Source organism: Equus przewalskii, chromosome 16 (genome assembly GCF_037783145.1).
Source record: "Equus przewalskii isolate Varuska chromosome 16, EquPr2, whole genome shotgun sequence".
In the NCBI taxonomy this organism is placed as follows: Eukaryota; Metazoa; Chordata; class Mammalia; order Perissodactyla; family Equidae; genus Equus; species Equus przewalskii.
In genome coordinates, this window is record NC_091846.1 from 7,106,455 (window position 1) to 7,125,266 (window position 18,812).

Genomic DNA, 18,812 nt, shown 5'->3' on the forward strand with positions numbered 1-18,812 from the left:
GTAAGGCCTCTCAGCATGTTTTTGAGATTCATCCATGTTGTTGCACGTATCATTAGTTTGCTCCTTTTTATTTCTGAGAATTGTCCCAGTATATGACTATACCATAATTTTTATTTTTATTTTTTATTTCATTTTTTGAGGAAGATTAGTCCTGAGCTAACATTCACTGCCAATCCTCCTCTTTTTGCTGAGGAAGACTGGCCATGAGCTAACATCCGTGCCCATCTTCCTCTACTTTATATGTGGGACACCTGCCACACCGTGGCTTGATAAGTGGTGTGTAGGTCCGTGCTGGGGAGCCAAACCTGCAAACTCGGGGCCGCCGAAGCGGAGTGCGCGGATTTGACCACTACACCACTAGGGTGGCCCCATATACTGCAATTTTTATATCCAGTGTCCAGTTGATGAACACTTACGCTATTCCTAGTTTTTGGCTATTACAAATAAAGCTGCTGTGAACATTACTGTACAAAAAAGACCAAACGATTATTCTCCAAAGGACAGCTGCATTCCCTTTCTAATATAGTATTCTGCATTACCTCTTCACAGGTAGCCCTTATGATACATTATTCCACATTACCTCTTTAGGAGGTACTGATAAGGTATTTGTAAGGCAACTTCCTGGAACATGATTTAAATGTGTGGTTATGAGAGGGCCCTATCTTGTACGAAAGTAAACTGCTTGCATGCATTTTGAAATTACATAGACTGAAAAGATGAAAATAACTTCTCTTACGTGAAAGTGTTCACGTACTGCCTGTCTTTCCTATACATCTGATATTCACAAGCTCTTATCGATACCGATTCTTTCCAGGGAGGCTGGATCGAAGTTACATAGATCCTAGTGAAATAAATACTTGTGAAATTAATTTTGCCAATGCCTAGGACTTTAAGAATCCTCTCTGACACCTTCCAAAGGAGCTTCACAAAGTCCTTGCTTCTGCCTGCAGACCTGCAAACTGCCCCACCTGCCCGATTGCAGCTGGAGTTGTGCAGCCTTGATCCCAGGGGACTGCATCATGACACTCTCCCTTGGCTCTGGCTTTGCTCTTCCAGGACCAGCACAAAGTACTCTCTATACCGAGGCCCGCTCTTTGAGAAAACACTGATTTGTAACACTAGAAAAAGCCAAGATATATCTTTGGCCAATTTCTTAACCACACTTCTTTAGCCATAAAATTTTTCATTTATTTTACTTTTTCAGTTATTTATTGAAATAACTATCCAGAAAACATTTTTTAAAAAGCTTTTACATCCAGAGCTAGACTCAATATTAAAAGTTGGACTTATTTTTGTACGTTAATCTTCTAAACGGTCATCTGCTCTTCCAGAACGCCCTATCTCAGCGGCCAGCATGATGGTCCATTCCGAGCCACAAGTCGTCTTTTCTGCTTCTGCCCTCCCTCACTCTCACAGCTAATCCAACACCAAGTCTCATCAATTTTACTTCCTAATACCACTCCACTCCATCCACCTCTCTCCACACCCACTGCCACCGCCCTAGGATAAGACATTTTCATCTCTTGTTTGCATTCCCATTAGTCTCCTTCCTAGGCTCCTACACCGCACTTGAACCCTGTAATCAATTCCCGCCTCTGCACTGCGGTCACCACCCCCAGTGCTCTCTCCACCTTAAATTGCCCTGCGACGACCAACATCTTCTATGAGGCCAAAAGGCCGTTCCCACCTCTCCACCCTCGTTATATACCAAACTTCCTTCCCTGCCGAAGCCACAACGGCCTTTCAGATTCTGGAAATGCTCTTCCCCTTGGTTTAGGAAACACCAGATGCTTGCCTGCTGCTATCATTCTTCTAATTACCTCCCTAGCTAAGCCACACCTCCCTCCTCCCTGTCTCCCGCCCCCATCTGATTGTTGAGCTCAACATTAAATGCTTCCACAGTAGGGTTTCTTTCCTTTATGGCACTTACTACAATTACAATTTTGTGATTACCTTATGACCGTCTCTCTCCTTCACTAGATGGTAATTTCTATGAAGCAGGGAATGAATCTCATTTATCCTTTATTGTATTGTGCCTGGCACAATAAACAGTAGTTCATTTTCCAGAACCCTCTCCACTCTATCTACTTTCTTAGACTGAGGCCTCTCGTGACATGGACTTGGAACTGCGGCTTTTCAGGGAGAAAACTTCTCAGGAGTCTTATACATACATGAAGCCTACTAAATGACAAATGGGGGAAAAGGAAAAATCCCACAATCCCTTAGCGACCTTCCCCAACAAAGCTTCCTCCGGGGGCTGCAAGGAGCAAGGCAACAGTCCCGTCTGCCCTTCCCGCTCCGGGGCAGAAACCAGGACCAAGCGGCCAGGAGCGCTCCGAGAATGCACACCCGGTCACGTGCACCGGCGGCGGCCACGCCCACCCCGGAAGGGGACCTGCGGCGCGCCTCGGCTGGAGAAGGGCCCCAGCGACGTAAGGCGTGCGTGCGTACGTGCGCCGGGATGGCGAAGCGGAAGGGCCAGGGGACTGAAGGAGCGGCTCCGGGCTACCGGGACAGCGGCTTGCGCCCGAAGTCAGCTTTAGCGCCTGGCTGAGTCCCCGACCCGCGGCAGGGCCTGCGGGGCCTCTCTGCGTCCCGCTCGACGGGATGGGTGGCCGTGACCTTCCAGGGACACGGCCGAGGGCAATGTCGCTTCCTCCACAGGCACGTCCCCAAGACTACGTCCTCACGCCGCAGGTTCCCCCGCTGCGTGCTCAGCGCCCCTCGCCCGTAGCTTTACCTGTACCGGCCGGCGATGAGCAAAGTCTGGCAGAAGGAGCCGGTAAACGGGCTCCGCCGTGAGACCCCTTCGCTTTCCGTAGTGGGCGGGGCTTCGCCCGGCGTCTTTTAAAGGAAAGGTGACGTGGGAGGAGCGCCTTTCCAGCTGGCGGGATAAATACCTCCGACAGAAGGTGCGGGGGGCGCGCAAGTTCCTGCTGCTTAGAGGGGCGTCTCGGACTCTCTGCCGCGCTTGCGACCGTCAGCGGCTCTTCTCGTTACGTTACGTTGACGCCAGCCTCCGTGCTTCTACGTGCCCACTGGGGCTTACAGAGGCTTGTTTCGTAAACGTCTTTTGTTTAGTAAAATGCTGTTTTAATTTCATGTTTAATAAACTGTTTCATAAGCGTCTTATAATTATTGTGCGTCGGGGAGCCCTGCCCCCTGTTTGCAGGTGAGCAGACGGAGCCGGGCGCTAAGAGGTTGCCCCGGCGGCGTCGGTGACTGCGCTCGGTGACCGCGCGGGGCCGCCGGGACAGACGGAGGGGGCCGGCGGGTAAGATTCGAGCGGAGTTGTGCTTGGGGGGCTGGGAACCGCTCATCCGTTGTCCGTGGGGTTGCGGGGGTCGCGCACACCCGCTGGGGCAGGGCCGACGCCCCGTTGTGGTCCGTGGTCCGGGGCCCTCAGGTGCCAGCCTCCTGCCGCGCTCGCCTCCTCTCCGGTGGGAGGGTCCTCGGTGGCGGAGTGGGGATCTGCAGTCGTGACAGCGAAGCCGCCCGAGTGGAGAAGACTCGCGTTTATCCCATGGGAGGAAATACGTTTATACACTGGAGTCCAGCGGAACACACTGCTTTGTCTATTCTCATTAAATAACTGCTCGAATCAGGTGTTACCTTCCTTATTACAGATGAGGAAACTAGTTCAGCCTGAAGTAGCTGCTTGGGAGCAAGGACCGAGGCTCCGTTTCCTCATCACGTCCACGGCGTCTGGCACGGAGGCGCTGATGTTGGCTGAAATAGTGAAGTGAACCCAGACGCAGCTCGTGTGTGTGACCCGAAGTCCGAGGTTAGCGTTTGCATGTTGATCCTTTCCAAGCTAAACAAGAACTAGAGATTCGTTTTATTCTTCCTCGATACCACGATGCAAGTTTGTGTAGTGTAGATGTGGGGACAGAGTGACCAGCACGGTACCTTGGCAAATGGTAGGTGCGCAGCATTTCTAAGTGCGCCGTTTATAGCATTTACCTACGGGCCTGCCAGGCTCTGTGGTAAGGGCTTTACTAATAGGAGTCATTGAATCCTCAGGACAGCCTTGTTACCCCATTTCACGGAGGACGGAACTGAAGCATAAAGAAGTTAAGTAATTTGCCCAAGGACACACAACTAGTAGAGAATCAAGAATAAAAAGACCCAGGCAGCCTGGTGCCAGAGTTGGTGCTCTGAATGCCGGATGTTCCTTCTGCTGCTGAATAAAGAAGAGCGAAGCCAAGTTCCAAGTCCGGGAGGATACTGAGCGTAATGTGTAAAATTGATGGAAGACTTGAATAGCTAAAGGAAAGACTTGAAATTTGGTAAGATGAGGATGTGAATTAAATTCACACCCAGTGATCTTGCATAGCCCCAGCTCCTGCCAGCATCCAGTTTGTAGCCCCTCTTTGAAGCCCCATCTCTAAGTGTCCAGAGTAGATGCTTTGGGAGATTTTCTAGACTGCCGTTGTCAGATGTCTCAACAAGAAGGAGATGCTTTAGTATTCCTGGAAGGAGAGGAACAGAAAAGGGGTGGGCGTTAGAGACCTGCCCTCAGACAGAAGCTGTTTTTTTCATCTGCTCCCTTGAACTCTGCTTTGCCCTCCAGCTCAGTGGGACACGGCAGCTTTTAAAGAGCCTGCCTTGGGCTCAGCTCTGTCCCGGCAGACTTTGCAGACTCTTGAATAAAGACGGTAAAGCAGGCAACTGGCCCTCCTAGGACCCTTCCCTATATTTATGGCCTCTACTTGTGGAGGCATCCTTCTTGGTTTGGGGAGGTCATGTTACTGTGCCGTAAACTATCTGGTTCAGTATGTGCATAGAGGAGGACTCTCGGAGGTCTATAGAGCTTTCCCAATTATTATTGTTTCTACCCATAATTTACAAAAAAAACGAACCGAAAAATACCAAAGTGTAACTCAGTAAGATTCAAATCCTGGGGGCTCTAAAACGTCTACGTTTTCTTCCACGATGAGATTCCATGGTTGGTCCCTGAATGACACATTTTCTCACACAACGCCTATTGTGGTGTTTTGCTCTGATGAAGGATTAAAGGAGATATTTTGTCCCTGTCCTTGCCTGTCATCTTTCAGAGTCACCTCTCTCTCCGCTGGCATGGAGGGAACCTTCCGAACAAGGAGACGTGAACAAGGAGACTCGTAAGAGGCAGTTACTTAGCCCGAGGTCGTTGAGGTTCAATATATCTGTTCCACAAAGTAATTATCCTATGGGTGATTCCGTTAAGAAGTTACTAACATTAGGCTGTGACTTCATGATGCCACAATGACAGCAACAATTACTTTAAGAAGCTAATGTTAAACTAATCAAAATCCTAGGTTTATTTTGAAGTTACGTAGATGTGGCAAAGCCTGGGTGGGTTCAGATATTCAGCATATTCTCCAACAAATAGTTGTGAATGGATCATAGGTAGTTAATCTACACCTTCCTCCATTAGGTTGTAAGTTCTTATCAGGGCAGTTTTGCTAAAATGGGGGAGCCGAAGTCTTATGTGTCAGATCTATGCAGTGCCAACTAAATCTGGCTGAGAGCAGTTGTCTTGAATGGCAGCAACCTCTCATCACAGAGCCAGTTTGAATAGTTGAGAGGGTCCATGCTCTCCTGAGTTTATGTTGACAGACTTGTCAAAAAGGACACGGAAAGCAAGGTGCGCAGGGAGCTCTGGCTGAGCGTGAGGTCGCTCAGGACAAACCTCCTGGAGATGCTCTCAGCCCAATCCTGTGTCTGCTAGCATCACATCAGAAAGCTGGTGGCCTCACCGAGTGTCTGCCGTTTATCCTCAGGCAGAACTGTGATTAATCCATTCCAAACACGTAAACATCCAGAAACAACAACAAAGAAAGAAAACTCCAGGCGAGGAGATTTAGCCCTCCCTCAGGAGCTCCTGTCAATGTTTTAAAGGACTTAGGGGTCTTTTCCTTTAAGTAACCAAAATCCCTCGTGTGGCTACTTCTGCCAGTTCCCCAGAGGAGCTGGAGAACATCTGGTGACCACATCTGTGTTAAACCCTTTATGTGCTCTCAAACTATTATTTGATTCAGAATAAATTTCTTTATCATGTGTAAGATTTCCCATAACATTAGACTCCAGATTAATCATTTCTCTTGTCAAAAAATGATGGCCCCAATTATTAAAACATGATGGTGGTTGTGAATGAGCAAAATAAATTTGTCTGAAGTGAATGACGTAATGAATTTTTTAAAAAGCTTTCATGTCTGCAAAATAAAAGAGTATTTATATATAGAAGGTCCATTTATCTTCTGTGAAAAGTCTCTTTTGCAACTGAATGAAGCAGAAAACAGGTTCAAAAGTCTCCTTTGGAAAAACAACAGAGCCATGTGTTTCCATTTCAAAGGGATTGAGTTTTGGGGTGATTCAGTTAACTTTGGTCATTTTGAAACCCTTAATGAAAATAATTCCCATTACCCTCATAGGACATCATGCAGAAATATAAAGAGCTAATACAAGAAACCTTACAAAACATTACACAGTGTTTACTACTGTGTAAATCAGAGCAAAACAGGACCAAGTTATTAGTGTTTTACATTTTAAATAAAACTCAGTAATGTTTTCAAACACCCAAATGAGATCTTCTAGTTACGAGGCTGTATAAGGAAGGCAGTACTGACAGCAAATGTAATGTTAGTGATAAAACAAGTTCGTATTCTTACTGTTTCATATCTTTGAGGGAAATGGAATTAAAGGCAAATTATCCCATTTTGGAGGGTTCCTCCGATGTGGAGTTTGCACGTTGACTGTACAGGGAGACTCTCCACTGTACGTTTCCGTCATTGTTCGGCTGCTCTCCCCCGAAAGTTGCTAGGGTCCTCTGCAAAGATTGTAAAGGCTGCTTTGTTGGCAGCCTGGGATGCATCCGTGCCCTCACCAAAGTGGAAGTGAAAGCTCTCAGTTTTCCTTCTTTCTTTTTTTTTTTGCAACAGTAAATCTACTAATTTTACAGTCAGTTGCACAACAATAGGTTAATTTGTGTGAAGTCTGCGTTCACAAAGAAAACCCAAACTTCAGGGGCTTGAATGCCTGGAACTGCAGTGTGATCGCTGAAGGGTAGACTCGCTCCCAACTTGCTCTGGAAGGATGCGGGCAGCCCACTGTCACCTGCTCTTCCGCACAGGTGCTGACCCCTCGGTCGATGCAGGGCCTCCTGATGGGGTAGCAGGAAGGCTGGGCTTTTGTGTGCCACAGAGAACGCTTTTGCAAGGACTGGGCTGGTTTTCTCCAGCAGCCACAGGAAGCAGAAGAAAGAAAAGAGTAAGGGCCACTGTGAGGGTCAGAGTGGGTTAAATTTAGTTAACATCAGAGGTTATAGCTTTTAACAAGAACTTCGAGAAAACTTATTCGAAGATGCAATTTGGTTCTTCTTTGTCAACTTTTCTTTTTTTTTACCCTATTGATCGTGACGGCTTAACAAAGTTTTTATATGCTAGAGGTTTTCGTCCTTTAGGGAATAAAGGACTGTGTTCCTAAAAAGAGATGCAGGTGGAGAACCTTATTATAAAGCTTCCATGATTTTCAAATTGGGAGCTTTAAAATAGTCTCCCTGCTTGACTAAGTCAAAAATAATTTGTGAGGGTTGTTGAAAAAAATCCCCATTAGAAATGGAGGAATGTTTCAGCAGTCAAATGCAGAGGCTCAGTTTTCTAGAAGCTTCTTTGTGTGTATCTTATTTTCAACCATTCTAGTATAGTTTTCCCAGTTGTTATTCACAATTACCAAAGAGGCCTCTTAAGTTTCCATATGTGCATTTCTTTAAATTTAGAGCGTAATATTGGACAGAACTAGTTGCTTATTGTATTTCTATGTAAGCAAAAAAGATGGCCACAGATTTCTGTGTATGTCATTTATACTCTTGTCATTCTGTTACTCCACATTTTCTGTTCAAGGACTGAATTGTTATGGAAATTGGTCTTTCAAAAGGGAGTCGTGTAAACTCGAGCCTTTCGATTGGAAACTCACACCTTTCAAAAGGTGTGATTACCCAGGACTGACCGATGTTGAGTGTCTTGCCTCATAGGAAGGCCTCATGTATTATTTAGCTTCATTTCTACGATAAATAAGAGGCTTGACTTTTTTGGAGGGACTGTATGCGTTCATTTAGCTGAGGTTTTAGAATGCTGGGCTTGGATTTCCAAGCCTTGTTTTCTATCCGATGGCGAGCAGGGTAAGCGGAAGGTACACATCTGAGTGCTGTACTGTAATTTGCATTTGACAGCGTGTTTGTTTTAGGTAGGGTGAGGACTCAGTTGTTATTTGGGAAATAAGATGATTTGTATATGAGAATCTTCTGGATACCTAAGCTTACCTCTCAAATGAACACCAAACTTCTTACCATTTTGAATAAGAGTATTTTATATGATGTATCACAAGCTTTATTGCTTTCTGAAACGTGGTATAATGAATGTTTTTTTGAAGAATGGGATATCATTATGACTATCCATATTATATGGTGGTATATAATACCGTCACACCTGTATTAAATGCCGCTGCACTGTGTGGCCCAAACTGTCATAGTTTTTGAATTGGCAATTCTACTTTTCATAGGTTGTGTTACTCCTCTCTTGCCGTTATACTGTTAGCTACCCTTTCTTGTTGCTGTAATTGCTTACCTAAGTTTGATAGTTCTTCCCCCAAAATTCTGCTCAGCGTCAAATTTGATCTCACCTGGCCAAACGCAGGTGTTGCTTAAGGGCCCTTCCGGCTCTCTGTCTCATCTTATCCTAGATCAGCCCACATGCCACAGCCAGGGTAACCTGGTTTGAGTAAAGCTCCATTCACATCATTTTCTTGCTGAAAACACTTCTGGAGCTTTTCCTGCGGCCTGCCTGCTGGATTGGGTTGTGCTGTGGCGCTCTGGCGTTTATGGCCCTCTGCGGCATGTCTATAGCCTATTGTAGCTGACAAGTCAGTCAGTTTGTCTGCTCTGCCCAGCCCCTTTCTCAGTCTCCGCTCCTGCACATGGCCCTCGGAAGGGGAGCCTTACCGTCCGGAAGTCCTGCCCCCGTGCCCTCTTTCTGTTCACAGCTGACTGGACCAGGGGAGAGGCCTGACCTGCAGGAAACCAGTCCACCGACTGTGACAACTTCCAGATTCAAACTGGGAGATTTGTTAGGTGTCAAAGAGTACTTGTGGCAGGGATACCAACTGGATGTCCATCCTCCTCTTTCCCAGGTTTTAGCTGGGACATAGCTGCCCAGAATAAAGACAGTATGTGCACTCCCTTACAGATAGGGCTGGCCGTATGACCAAGTTCTGGCCAGTGGAGTATATGAAGTGGGATAACAGTAAGTTCTGGGAAGGTCCTCATTTATGCTTGTTATCCTGGTATAATTATTAATAGTGAAGACTTCTCTCATGATGGTTCCAGTTTAGATGGCTTATTACACGGTCACTCTAAATAAGCAGATATGTGCAACTTCCAGAAAGTTCTCTCAGAAAGAGAGTGTGCTCTTCTCCCCTTCCTTTTTTCTGCTGGCTGAAAGGTAGACATGATAGCTGGAGCTTGGTCAGCATCCTGGAGCATGAGGGGCTCATGAAATGGAAACCATGCGTGGTAGAGCAATGAGATAGAAGGAGCCGGAGTCCTGACACCATGGCACACCATGCCTCTGGATTTCTTGACTGTGAGAAACAAGCTTTTATATTGCAGCTGAACCTACTCCTAACCGACACAGTGCCTGAGCTAAAAAGGCTTATAGAGTTGTTTATTTCACAGTACAAGCCCATGCCACGTGCAGGCTGGAGTTCTTCAAGCAGATGAGTTGGTTTGCAGAGAGAAGTAGGAAAATGGAATAGACCTCTAGACAGAACTACATGGAAAGACAAGGGCCTGTGGGGGCCCTGTGAGAAATGGGGGCAGGAGACTTCATTTCTGCCTTTCTAATGCCAGTCCCCGTGGGGTCCCCCGGTCTTCATTTCCTGTCTTTCGATAACTCTTCGGTGGATTTTCTCGTGGTAACTTTTTGTTCATTGCAGCCAGACAGCATCTTCACAGCTGTGACTCCCTCTTCACCCCGCACTGCCGAGCAGCCAAATGACTAGCTTGTGTTCCCTAACCATATGCCTGTCCATGCTCTACCTACTGCCCGGAATACGGAGCCCTCTTTCAAGCCCTAGCCCAGGTACCACCTCTTCCCTGAAGCCCTCCCTTAGCCTGACTGAATGAATTTCTCCCTTTCTTGGACCACTGTCATTTTATTTTTGCTTCTTCTGTGGCATTTATTTTTCTTTGTCTCCTAATAGAGTTACTCGGCATCTCCTGCCCTCCACATTGTCAGCTGCTTAAAGGCAGGGACTGCATCTTTGCTAGCTCTTACGTCATCTGTAGTTTTATGTCGCCTGAGGCCCACGTATCTCTAATGTACGCTGAGTATTTGTTGACGTTGTGGGCAGTAAAACACACAGCTAGCCTATTCAAATGGTCTCTGACCATTTGAGAGAAAGCGACTCTCTGTGAATAGGTGTGCGAGCTCCGTGCAGGTCTCGTGTCTTTTAGAGGCTTTCTTCTCCTTTCTGGCTTTGAGTTGAGAGGACTTAACAAGAGACCATGAGGTATTTTATCACAGTTTTAGGAGGAACCTTTCTAAGCCCCTGTGGGAAGCTCTGCTGAGATAGGCATCTTTGATAGAAACAAACTCCTTGGCTAAGCATGCTTACTACTGTAGTAATTGACACTAATTGAATTAGAAAGTCTAAACAATTGATGAAAAAAATCCCAGAGAAAGTCTGTGTCTCATAAAGGAGTAGCTGGGTCTTTGGATTTCCTTGTATGAGTTATTACATTATAGACTCTGTAATTGCAACCTACACTCCATGTAATCATCATCATCATTGTCAACAAGATTATTAAATGATCGCATGTGTAACCTTGGGCTGACCTTGCTGCCTCTAAGACAGGAAGTTCACAAAGCAGTAGAAAATTCAGTCTAACTACTTCATTAATTTTCTGTACATAATTGATGGATTTTTATGACTGATTTGGTCAAATGTTTTGGTTTTAACGTTCACAGTAAAAAAACAGACATCCTAAAATGGATCCATGTGTAAGTATAATTGCAACTTTATTACTGTAAGAGCATGTGACAATAATGGGGACTAATGAAGGAAAAGGTGTGGGTGGCTCACATCTACGATGCATCATTTATAGGCTGTAATGGACAGCCTTTGACAAATTATAGCACTCCCTTCACACTCAACCATCGTGTCATGACGCACTGGTGTGCTTAAGTTTTTAATATTAATAATCATTTAAGTCACAAAAGTTGCCACGGATTTTAGTTATTTAGTTTTATTTTTTACAAATTAGAATGGATTTGAAGTTATTCTTTCTACACTTGGCCTCTAGCTCACTTGCCTCCTTGAATGGGGGAGAGAGAGCCTCTGAGTTACAGGAGGAGCTGCGTCTTATCCCAAACCTGGTTAGACCAGGCTGGCGCATGCTTCCTGGACACCCAGAGGGTGGCCAGAAGGCTTGCGCAGGAGCTTCGTCACACCCGTGTGGGGCTGCCCCAAAGGGAGATAACTGCTTTCCCAGGCAGAGGGGACAGCATGGATGAAAGGTCAAAACCACGCTGAGAAACACCTTAATGTTAATGTAACAACGTAACAAAGTCAGAGAAGAAAACACAGGACAAGGAAGAATTCTCCCAGTGTAGAGAGGTCTGGAGAGTCACGTGGCCAACTGCTGGTTGCCAATAAGGCTGAGCAACTGGGAGTGCAGACCTGGAGCCAGGGGCCTTAGGTCAGCTGATTCGGTGGCTGGTCCAGTTACTTACTCTCTGTAAACCTCTGTGTCATCGTCTGTTATACGGGGATGACAAAAGTATCTTCCACATAGGTTTTTTAACATTTAAAAAACACACACAGACACTCATACAAACACATGCAGTCCCTGGCGCATGCGGGTGTTCAACAAATGTTAGCTATTAAAGTAACCAACAGAAAACATGCTCATGAAAAGTAAAAGTGTGTCATTCAAAGAAAAGACTTGGATAAGCCTTTTAGGAACAACAGCAGATTCAATTGTATTGGCTGAATTTTCCCTGATCCCAAACCAATCTTTTTCTATCACCTTTTAATTTCCTTATTTGTAATCTGGTTTAAAGCTGGGTTATAAAAGCAATCTTCCTCATTTTCTCTTGTTTTTATTCATTTTTCTTAATGCCCTGTTATTGTAATACCTGGTAAGCATGTTATAGCATGGCTTAACTTTCCTAGGCTTCTTTGATTGAGTGAATCTTTTGTTTACAAGGAGCCTATGAATTTGTGTACATTTTTTAGTTACTGCCTTTTCAAGGAAACTGAATAGTTGAATTTAAAATGGAATGGTGATGACAAAAAAAAGCATTAAAATAACGTCTTAAGGGGCCGGCCCCATGGCCGAGTGGTGAAGTTTGTGTGCTCCACTTTGGCGGCCCAGGACTTCACCGGTTCAGATCCTGGGTGCAGACATGGCACCGCTCAACAAGCCACGCTGAGGCAGCGTCCCACATGCCACAACTAGAGGGACCCACAATTAAAAATACACAATTACGTACCGGGGGACTTTGGGGAGAAAAAGACAAAAATCTTTAAAAAAAAAAACCATATGTATTTAAAAAAAAAGTTTTAAATCTTGACAGTGAATGAATTTAAGGATTTAAAAATTGAAGGAGAAATTCAAATCAAAACTACAATGAGATACCACTTCACATCTACTGGAATGGCTAGAATCAAAAAGAAAAACAATGCCAAGTGTTGGCAAGGATGTGGAGAAATTGTACCCTCATAAATTGCTGGTGGAAATGTAAAATGGTGCAACTATTTTGGAAAACAGTCTGGAACTTTCTTAAAAAAGTTAAACATAGACTTACGATATGACCCCAAAATTGTATTCCTAGGTATCTAGCCAAGAGAAATGAAAACACATGTCCACACAAAAACTTGTACATGAATGTTCATAGCAGCATTATTCACAATAGCCAAAAGTGGAAATAACCCAGATGTCCATCAACTGATGAATGGATAAACAAAATGTGGCATGTCCATACAATGGAATACTCTTTGGCCGTTTGAAGGAATGAAAATACTAACACGTGCTACAACATGGATGAACCTCAGAAACATTGTGGGCAGTGAAAGAAGCCAGTCACAAAAGAACACACTGTTTTTCCAGTTATATGAAATATCCCAAAATGGCAAATATAGAGAGACAAAATAGAATAATGGTTTCCTAGATCAGGGGGTGGAAATGGAAAATGATTATGAATAGAAAAGAATCTTTTTTTAGAGTGATGGAAGTGTTCTAAAATTAGATTGTGGTGATGGTGGCTTAGCTTTATAAGTTTACTGAATTCATTGAATTGTACACTTAAAATGGATTGATTTTATTGTATGTAAATTTTATGGTGTGTATTGATGTTATATATCAATATGGCTATTTAAAAAATAAATAAAAAACCAAAGGAAACATTATTTTAATAATAACATAATTAAAACACTTCTAGGAAAATGCTATTATATAACAAGATTGTCATTTTACCAAATTTCTGTTCTTAGTGTTGCATCTGTTTTATCTTAATAACCTGTAAAATGCTCATTGGGATGTCAAATATGAACAGCGTTTTTATTTTCCTAAAATTATGTAAAAAAGTAGTTTGTATTTATTTCAATTTATGAGGTGTTAGGAATATATTTATTTTCCCCAGTGAGTTGGTATTTCATGGAATTCAGGGCACTCAGATTTTATACTTTTGCCTTAGCAATTTAAAAATATAGCAGTATTTTCATGAAGTTTGTTTAAAAAGTGTCATAACTTTAAAATATCATTTTGGTTACTGTCGATAGAATATTATGTAAAATGAAAATTAAAACGCAGGTAAAATTTGATTAGGTTATATATGAGTCAGTTTTAGGGAGAGAGATTTTATAAATTCAGGCTGTATAAATGGAATTTCTTTTATAAATTAACCTGTATAAACAGTAAAGCTTATTATTCCACAAGAATACAGATATCTTGTTTTTACCCACAATTGTCTAAAACTTTCTCATGAGAGGAGGCTGCACGAGAGCTGACCTTTCCTATTCAAAGTGTTGGAGTGTCCACGGTGTGCTGCAGAAGCTGGATCTAGAAATTAGTCCCACGGATACCACAAGAATTTCTATCCTGTCCTTAGACCCTTCCGTGAAAGCCTTGTCCTGCTGGTTTAAGGGTTTCGGTCGCAGTCTGACTGTGGAATAATTCTTACATGCCCTGAAGATACTGTTTTGCACGGGAGTCAGGCTTGCAAGGAAAGGAACCCAATGGTTTGGTGAATTTTGTCTCTGATTCCACGGCTGGTGACCCTTGGCTTTCCTGAGGGGGGCAGCACACACAACCGTTAGGAAAGCTACACAGAAGTCTGTGTAGGAGGGGCATTGACAACAGAAAGGATTTGTCAGCCAGGCACCAACAGTTAGAAAAGGCTCCAGGACAAAGTGAGTACATGGGGGTCAAATAACCCCGGGAAGTCACTTCCCAGAGCCCAGCGCCCAGCACCCTAGAATTAGTGCTGCAGTCCAGCTCAGACAGTGGATGCCCTGGGCGGCAGCGCTGGACTCTGTGCTGTAGTTGCCGGCAGTCTAATTTTCAGCATCAGTGCCTTCCTGGAACTGATACTGTAGCTTAGCTACGAACCTGGACGACCCAGCCACGTGTACATATAGGGAAGTGGTGTGAGTGGCAGCAAATTGTGGTGCTCAGCCAGCAAGAAGTGCCTGGCATTTCCCATCATGTTCCTTCTGACTGTCCCAGATCTGCTTCCCCCAGGCTCCCTGGGGCTTTTCCTGCCTCCAAGATAAGGGCTGGGTGTGAGATCTTTGCGAATTCTTCCCTGATGTTCCTTTCTGAGGATGCCTCCTCTCTGGTCTTATTGATGAAGGGTTCTATCTTGTTTTTGAGAAAGAGAATTCTGGGTCAGAAAACTGAGCCTCAACCCCCACGAGTCCTGGTCTGAATTAAGGCTCCTACAGATCCCACGTGGCCCCAGCATGAAGGCTAAATGGCTTCAGGGTACATATTAATAATAATGATATGCTACACATGCGTATATACCGTTTACTATGTGTGTGAGGCACTCTTCTAAGTACTTTACATATATTGACTCATTCAGTTCTTGTAAAAACTCAATGATCAAGTACTGTTAATTGTTCTTCTTATATATCCTTGCATAGATAAGGAAACTGAGGCAAGAGAGTTGTCCAAGGTCACACAGCTACTAGATGGCAGAGCTGGGATTAGAACCTAGGACGTCCGTCTTTAGAGTTCATGCTTTTAGCTACTGTTCTATAAATGAGAGTTACAATAATATTGTGGTTTGTTATTTCTATAATAACAATAATAGTGATTTATTGTTATTATCAAACTGAACATATACCTAGGTCTTACTTAAAGTGAATTATAACCCCAGAAATTCCTTCGCTTTTCAAAAACACTGCTAGGAAGGCGATACTGAAAATCACCTACTATGAAGGAATATTTGTATTAGAATATACTTTATCCTCAAAATTCTTTCTGTTCAGTGTGGAGGACAGAGCTCCGTAGTGAGAGTTGGAGGGCCTGGATTTATTTCCTAACTCCGTAGTTTCCCTCCTATGGTTCTTTGAGCAATGAATTTTGATTCTCTGGACCCTTGCTTCTTTATCTGTAAAACAGGGTGAGAGAGCCACGGAATGGCATGGATCAAATAAGATAAATTAAAATATTTTGGAAACTATAAAACAAATGTAAGATGTTATTAATCTCCTAATCACAGGTCCCCTGAAATACTTATCTCTGAATAATTTTCTGACTTCTATGCATAAACTAAAGAGGAGATATGCTATGTAAACCAGTACTACTCTATGTATGGTCCGTGGGCCAGCAGCATCAGCAGCATCTGGAAGCTTCTTAGAAATGTAGTTTCATGGGCCGATTCGCAGATCTCAGTAGATTCGGAAACTGTGGGCATGGAGCCCAACAAGCTCTCCAGGGGATTTTGATGCGTGCTAAAGGTTGAGAAGCACTCATGTGGACGGTTTCTTCATTCATTCATTCAATAAATATTTATGGAATGTCTCTAGAAGGGGCCAGGCGCTGTGCTGGGAGGATAAGACACAGCTGCCATCCTCAAGGAGAGTGTATCCTTCTTAATGAGCTCCTTTTCAGTCTTCAAGATTCTGTTCCAATGCCTCCTCGAGGACCCAGTGCGACTCCGTCCTGCCCTTGGGCAACTCCTGATCTACAGAGAGATGAGCTCCCAGCCACTCTGACTGCGCCATGGTGACTGTTGCTTTACCAAGGTGGCAAGATTCCAAAAGGACACAGCGCAACAGACGGGCAGGGGCAGGGAGAGCAGTGGCCCAGAACTTGGGTGGTGAAGGAAAGGGAGAGCCCCAAAGAGGGGCCGCTCCCCAAGTTCAGGCTGTGGAGGGTCTCTACCCAGCCCTCCTGGGAAGAGAAATAAAAATGAATGTCAAAGCTCCCAGCCCTGTCGTTTGCTGCCCGCAGTCGTCTGAGCAGACTGTGAAGTGGACGGTGTAAACGTCTGAGTCTCCTGCAGATTCATGCGTGCTCCAACCAGCGCTTCCACTGTTGTCCTAGTGAGGCCCAGGGCTAAGGGCCCTGCTGAGCGGTGGCAGTGGGCATTAGCTGAACTGATGTCCCGACTCTGGTGGCTGCAGTCCAGAATCTGGGGCGCAGAGTCAGGAGAACGAGGTAAACTGCAATCCTTTCAGCATATTGCTCCAGGAGAGCTCAGTGTTGACCATGGGCTCAGTGCGACACCTATTGCATTACCAAGTGGCTGCAGTGTCTGTGCTGTCCCCTGGGAACATGGACAAACAAGAGGGTATGACTGTGGCTGTCTTAGAAGGGGCACATCGAGCAGTTCTCCTTGATTGGCCTCCTGTGGATTGGCATGCTTCCCAACCAGAGGCCGCCTGGCAGCGAGGAACAGAGTGTGGGCTTTGCTATTGGGGGAAACTGGGCCTAGGCCCTGACCTTGCCATTGGTCAGCTGTGACCTTGGGCAGATCGCTGAACTTCTCTGTCTTTGCTTACTCTACTGTTGAATGAGGATAATTTTAATATGTAGCTGGAGTGTCTCATAAATGTTAGATACAACAATATTATTGCTATTATTGTTTTATGATCAAATATTAGATGAAGTGCTATGGGATGGGCAGGTTCAAGGTTTCCATAAACTGGCAATGACATAATCACTCCTAAAGAACCATTAACCTTGGGTCTGCCCAATCAGAAAGGCTTCAGGGGATAGCCCGTTGGGGCAGGTAACCTCTAAGAGTATGTGCCCTCTGCTTGGGTGGCCTGGGGTTCGCCGGTTCAGATTGTGGTTGGGGACCCACGTGTAGCTCATCAAGCCATGCTATGGCTATGTCCCACGTGCAAAAAATAGAGGAAGATTGGCACAGATGTTAGCTCAAGGACAGTCTTCCTCATCGACCGCCCGAAAAAAAAAGCCGCAGCCAAGGAGGGGGAGGCCGAGGCTGAGAGGAGGTGCCTTCACATCCAGTGGTCCCTGTCTGAGCCTCAGCAGAAAGGGCTGTCACTCCTCTCCCCATCTGCCTGTAGTTGTCTACACCTTCTCTTCTCTCTACACTCCACACGGGGCAGAATTTCAGGAGAGATGGTCTTCGATTGGTTGATCACTTGGAACCCTTCCAACTACATTCCTCAGTCGTTGGGGACTTCCTAAATGTAAGACTGATGCAGAGCGCTCTGCTCATTCCACGTTCCTGCCAGCAGTTCCCAGACCGGAGAGCTGTGACAGGGCGTTCTGGGGCCCGAGACCTTATGCAAAATTATGCTTGAGCTTTTCCTACTGCTCTTCTGTTTGGAGGTGGGAAGGGGCAGGAAGCTGGTGAAGAGGACGTGTGGAGCGGAGGAAGCAGTGCGCTGGAGGCTGGGGCTGGGCCGGGTCGTAAGACAGAACTGGGTTCACAAACACGGAGGCCCGTTTGACGCGTCGACTCCTCCTGGAGACGCCGCCCAGCCTTTGTGGTGCCTTCAGAGGGGCTATTTATACATTCCAGTCTCCGCTTCAGAGTTGCCTCCTGTGTTGGCGACACTGCGGCTTTGCTGAAGTTGTGTTTAAAAAAGAAAGTAGTAATTATGGACTGCACACCCAGATGCGGGGGTCTGAACGAATCCAGAACACAGGCTTTCACAGGAGCGCTGTACTCCTGCTGCTTCAGGGGGAAGCTGGAATCCTCTCCATGTCTAGCCAAAGCAAGCTTCCTGGAATGAATTAAATAAGGATTTTCTTGTCCTTGAAATCCAGCCATATCATGGGTTTTTGGGTCCATATTTTGACTTTTCGCGGTGATGTTTTTATCCCTCATCCTTCACACATAATGGAGGGAGCGGGTAGGGAGAAGATGGAGACTGAAACGTCTGATCCTAAAGCAATCTTTGCCTTTCACGGCCCTGAATTCTGCCTTCCTCTCCACGTCTAGCTCAGCAGTGTATTTGCCAGAAGCGTGGAGATTTCATACCAAATTCTCAGGACATGCCCAGTTGCTCTCTGAACGAGAGACCCCAAGAGAGAGCAGCATAAGCACCTTTCAGCTGAGCCCTGATCAACCTCAGAATCATGAGAAGTAATGAGATGCTGGTCATTTTAAACCACTGAGTTACGTGGTAGTTGTTACGTAGTAGTAGATAACCAAAACGTAATCCATTAGACAAATATTAAGGAAGTGGAAATATTACTCTTTTAGAAAGCAAAAAGGTAATATTTATCAAAATCTAGGAAGGTATTTATATCCTTTGCAGCAGAAATCTTACTCCTCTAATATTAT

General features: G+C 45.0%; 1 protein-coding gene and 1 long non-coding RNA gene across 6 annotated transcripts in view; one reads left to right on the forward strand and one right to left on the reverse strand.

Annotated features, from left to right (window-relative positions):
- The window catches only part of MTIF3 (mitochondrial translational initiation factor 3), a 14,955-nt gene extending 11,679 nt beyond the window's left edge, over window positions 1-3,276 (reverse strand). Inside the window, exon 1 of one of the 5 annotated variants that reach the window (XM_008506735.2) lies at window positions 2,741-3,276. The gene's annotated coding sequence lies outside the window, so the exon portion shown is untranslated. Of the gene's footprint in view, window positions 1-1,953 lie in introns of all 5 variants that reach the window. The other 4 variants (XM_070578722.1, XM_008506734.2, XM_008506736.2 and 1 more) reach the window with 4 other exon arrangements.
- Window positions 2,877-5,038, forward strand: LOC103540193 (uncharacterized). The gene is made up of 3 exons (XR_542212.2): window positions 2,877-3,274; window positions 3,627-3,784; window positions 4,024-5,038. It is a non-coding gene; the product is annotated as an uncharacterized lncRNA (long non-coding RNA).
- The last annotated feature ends 13,774 nt before the right edge of the window (window positions 5,039-18,812 follow it).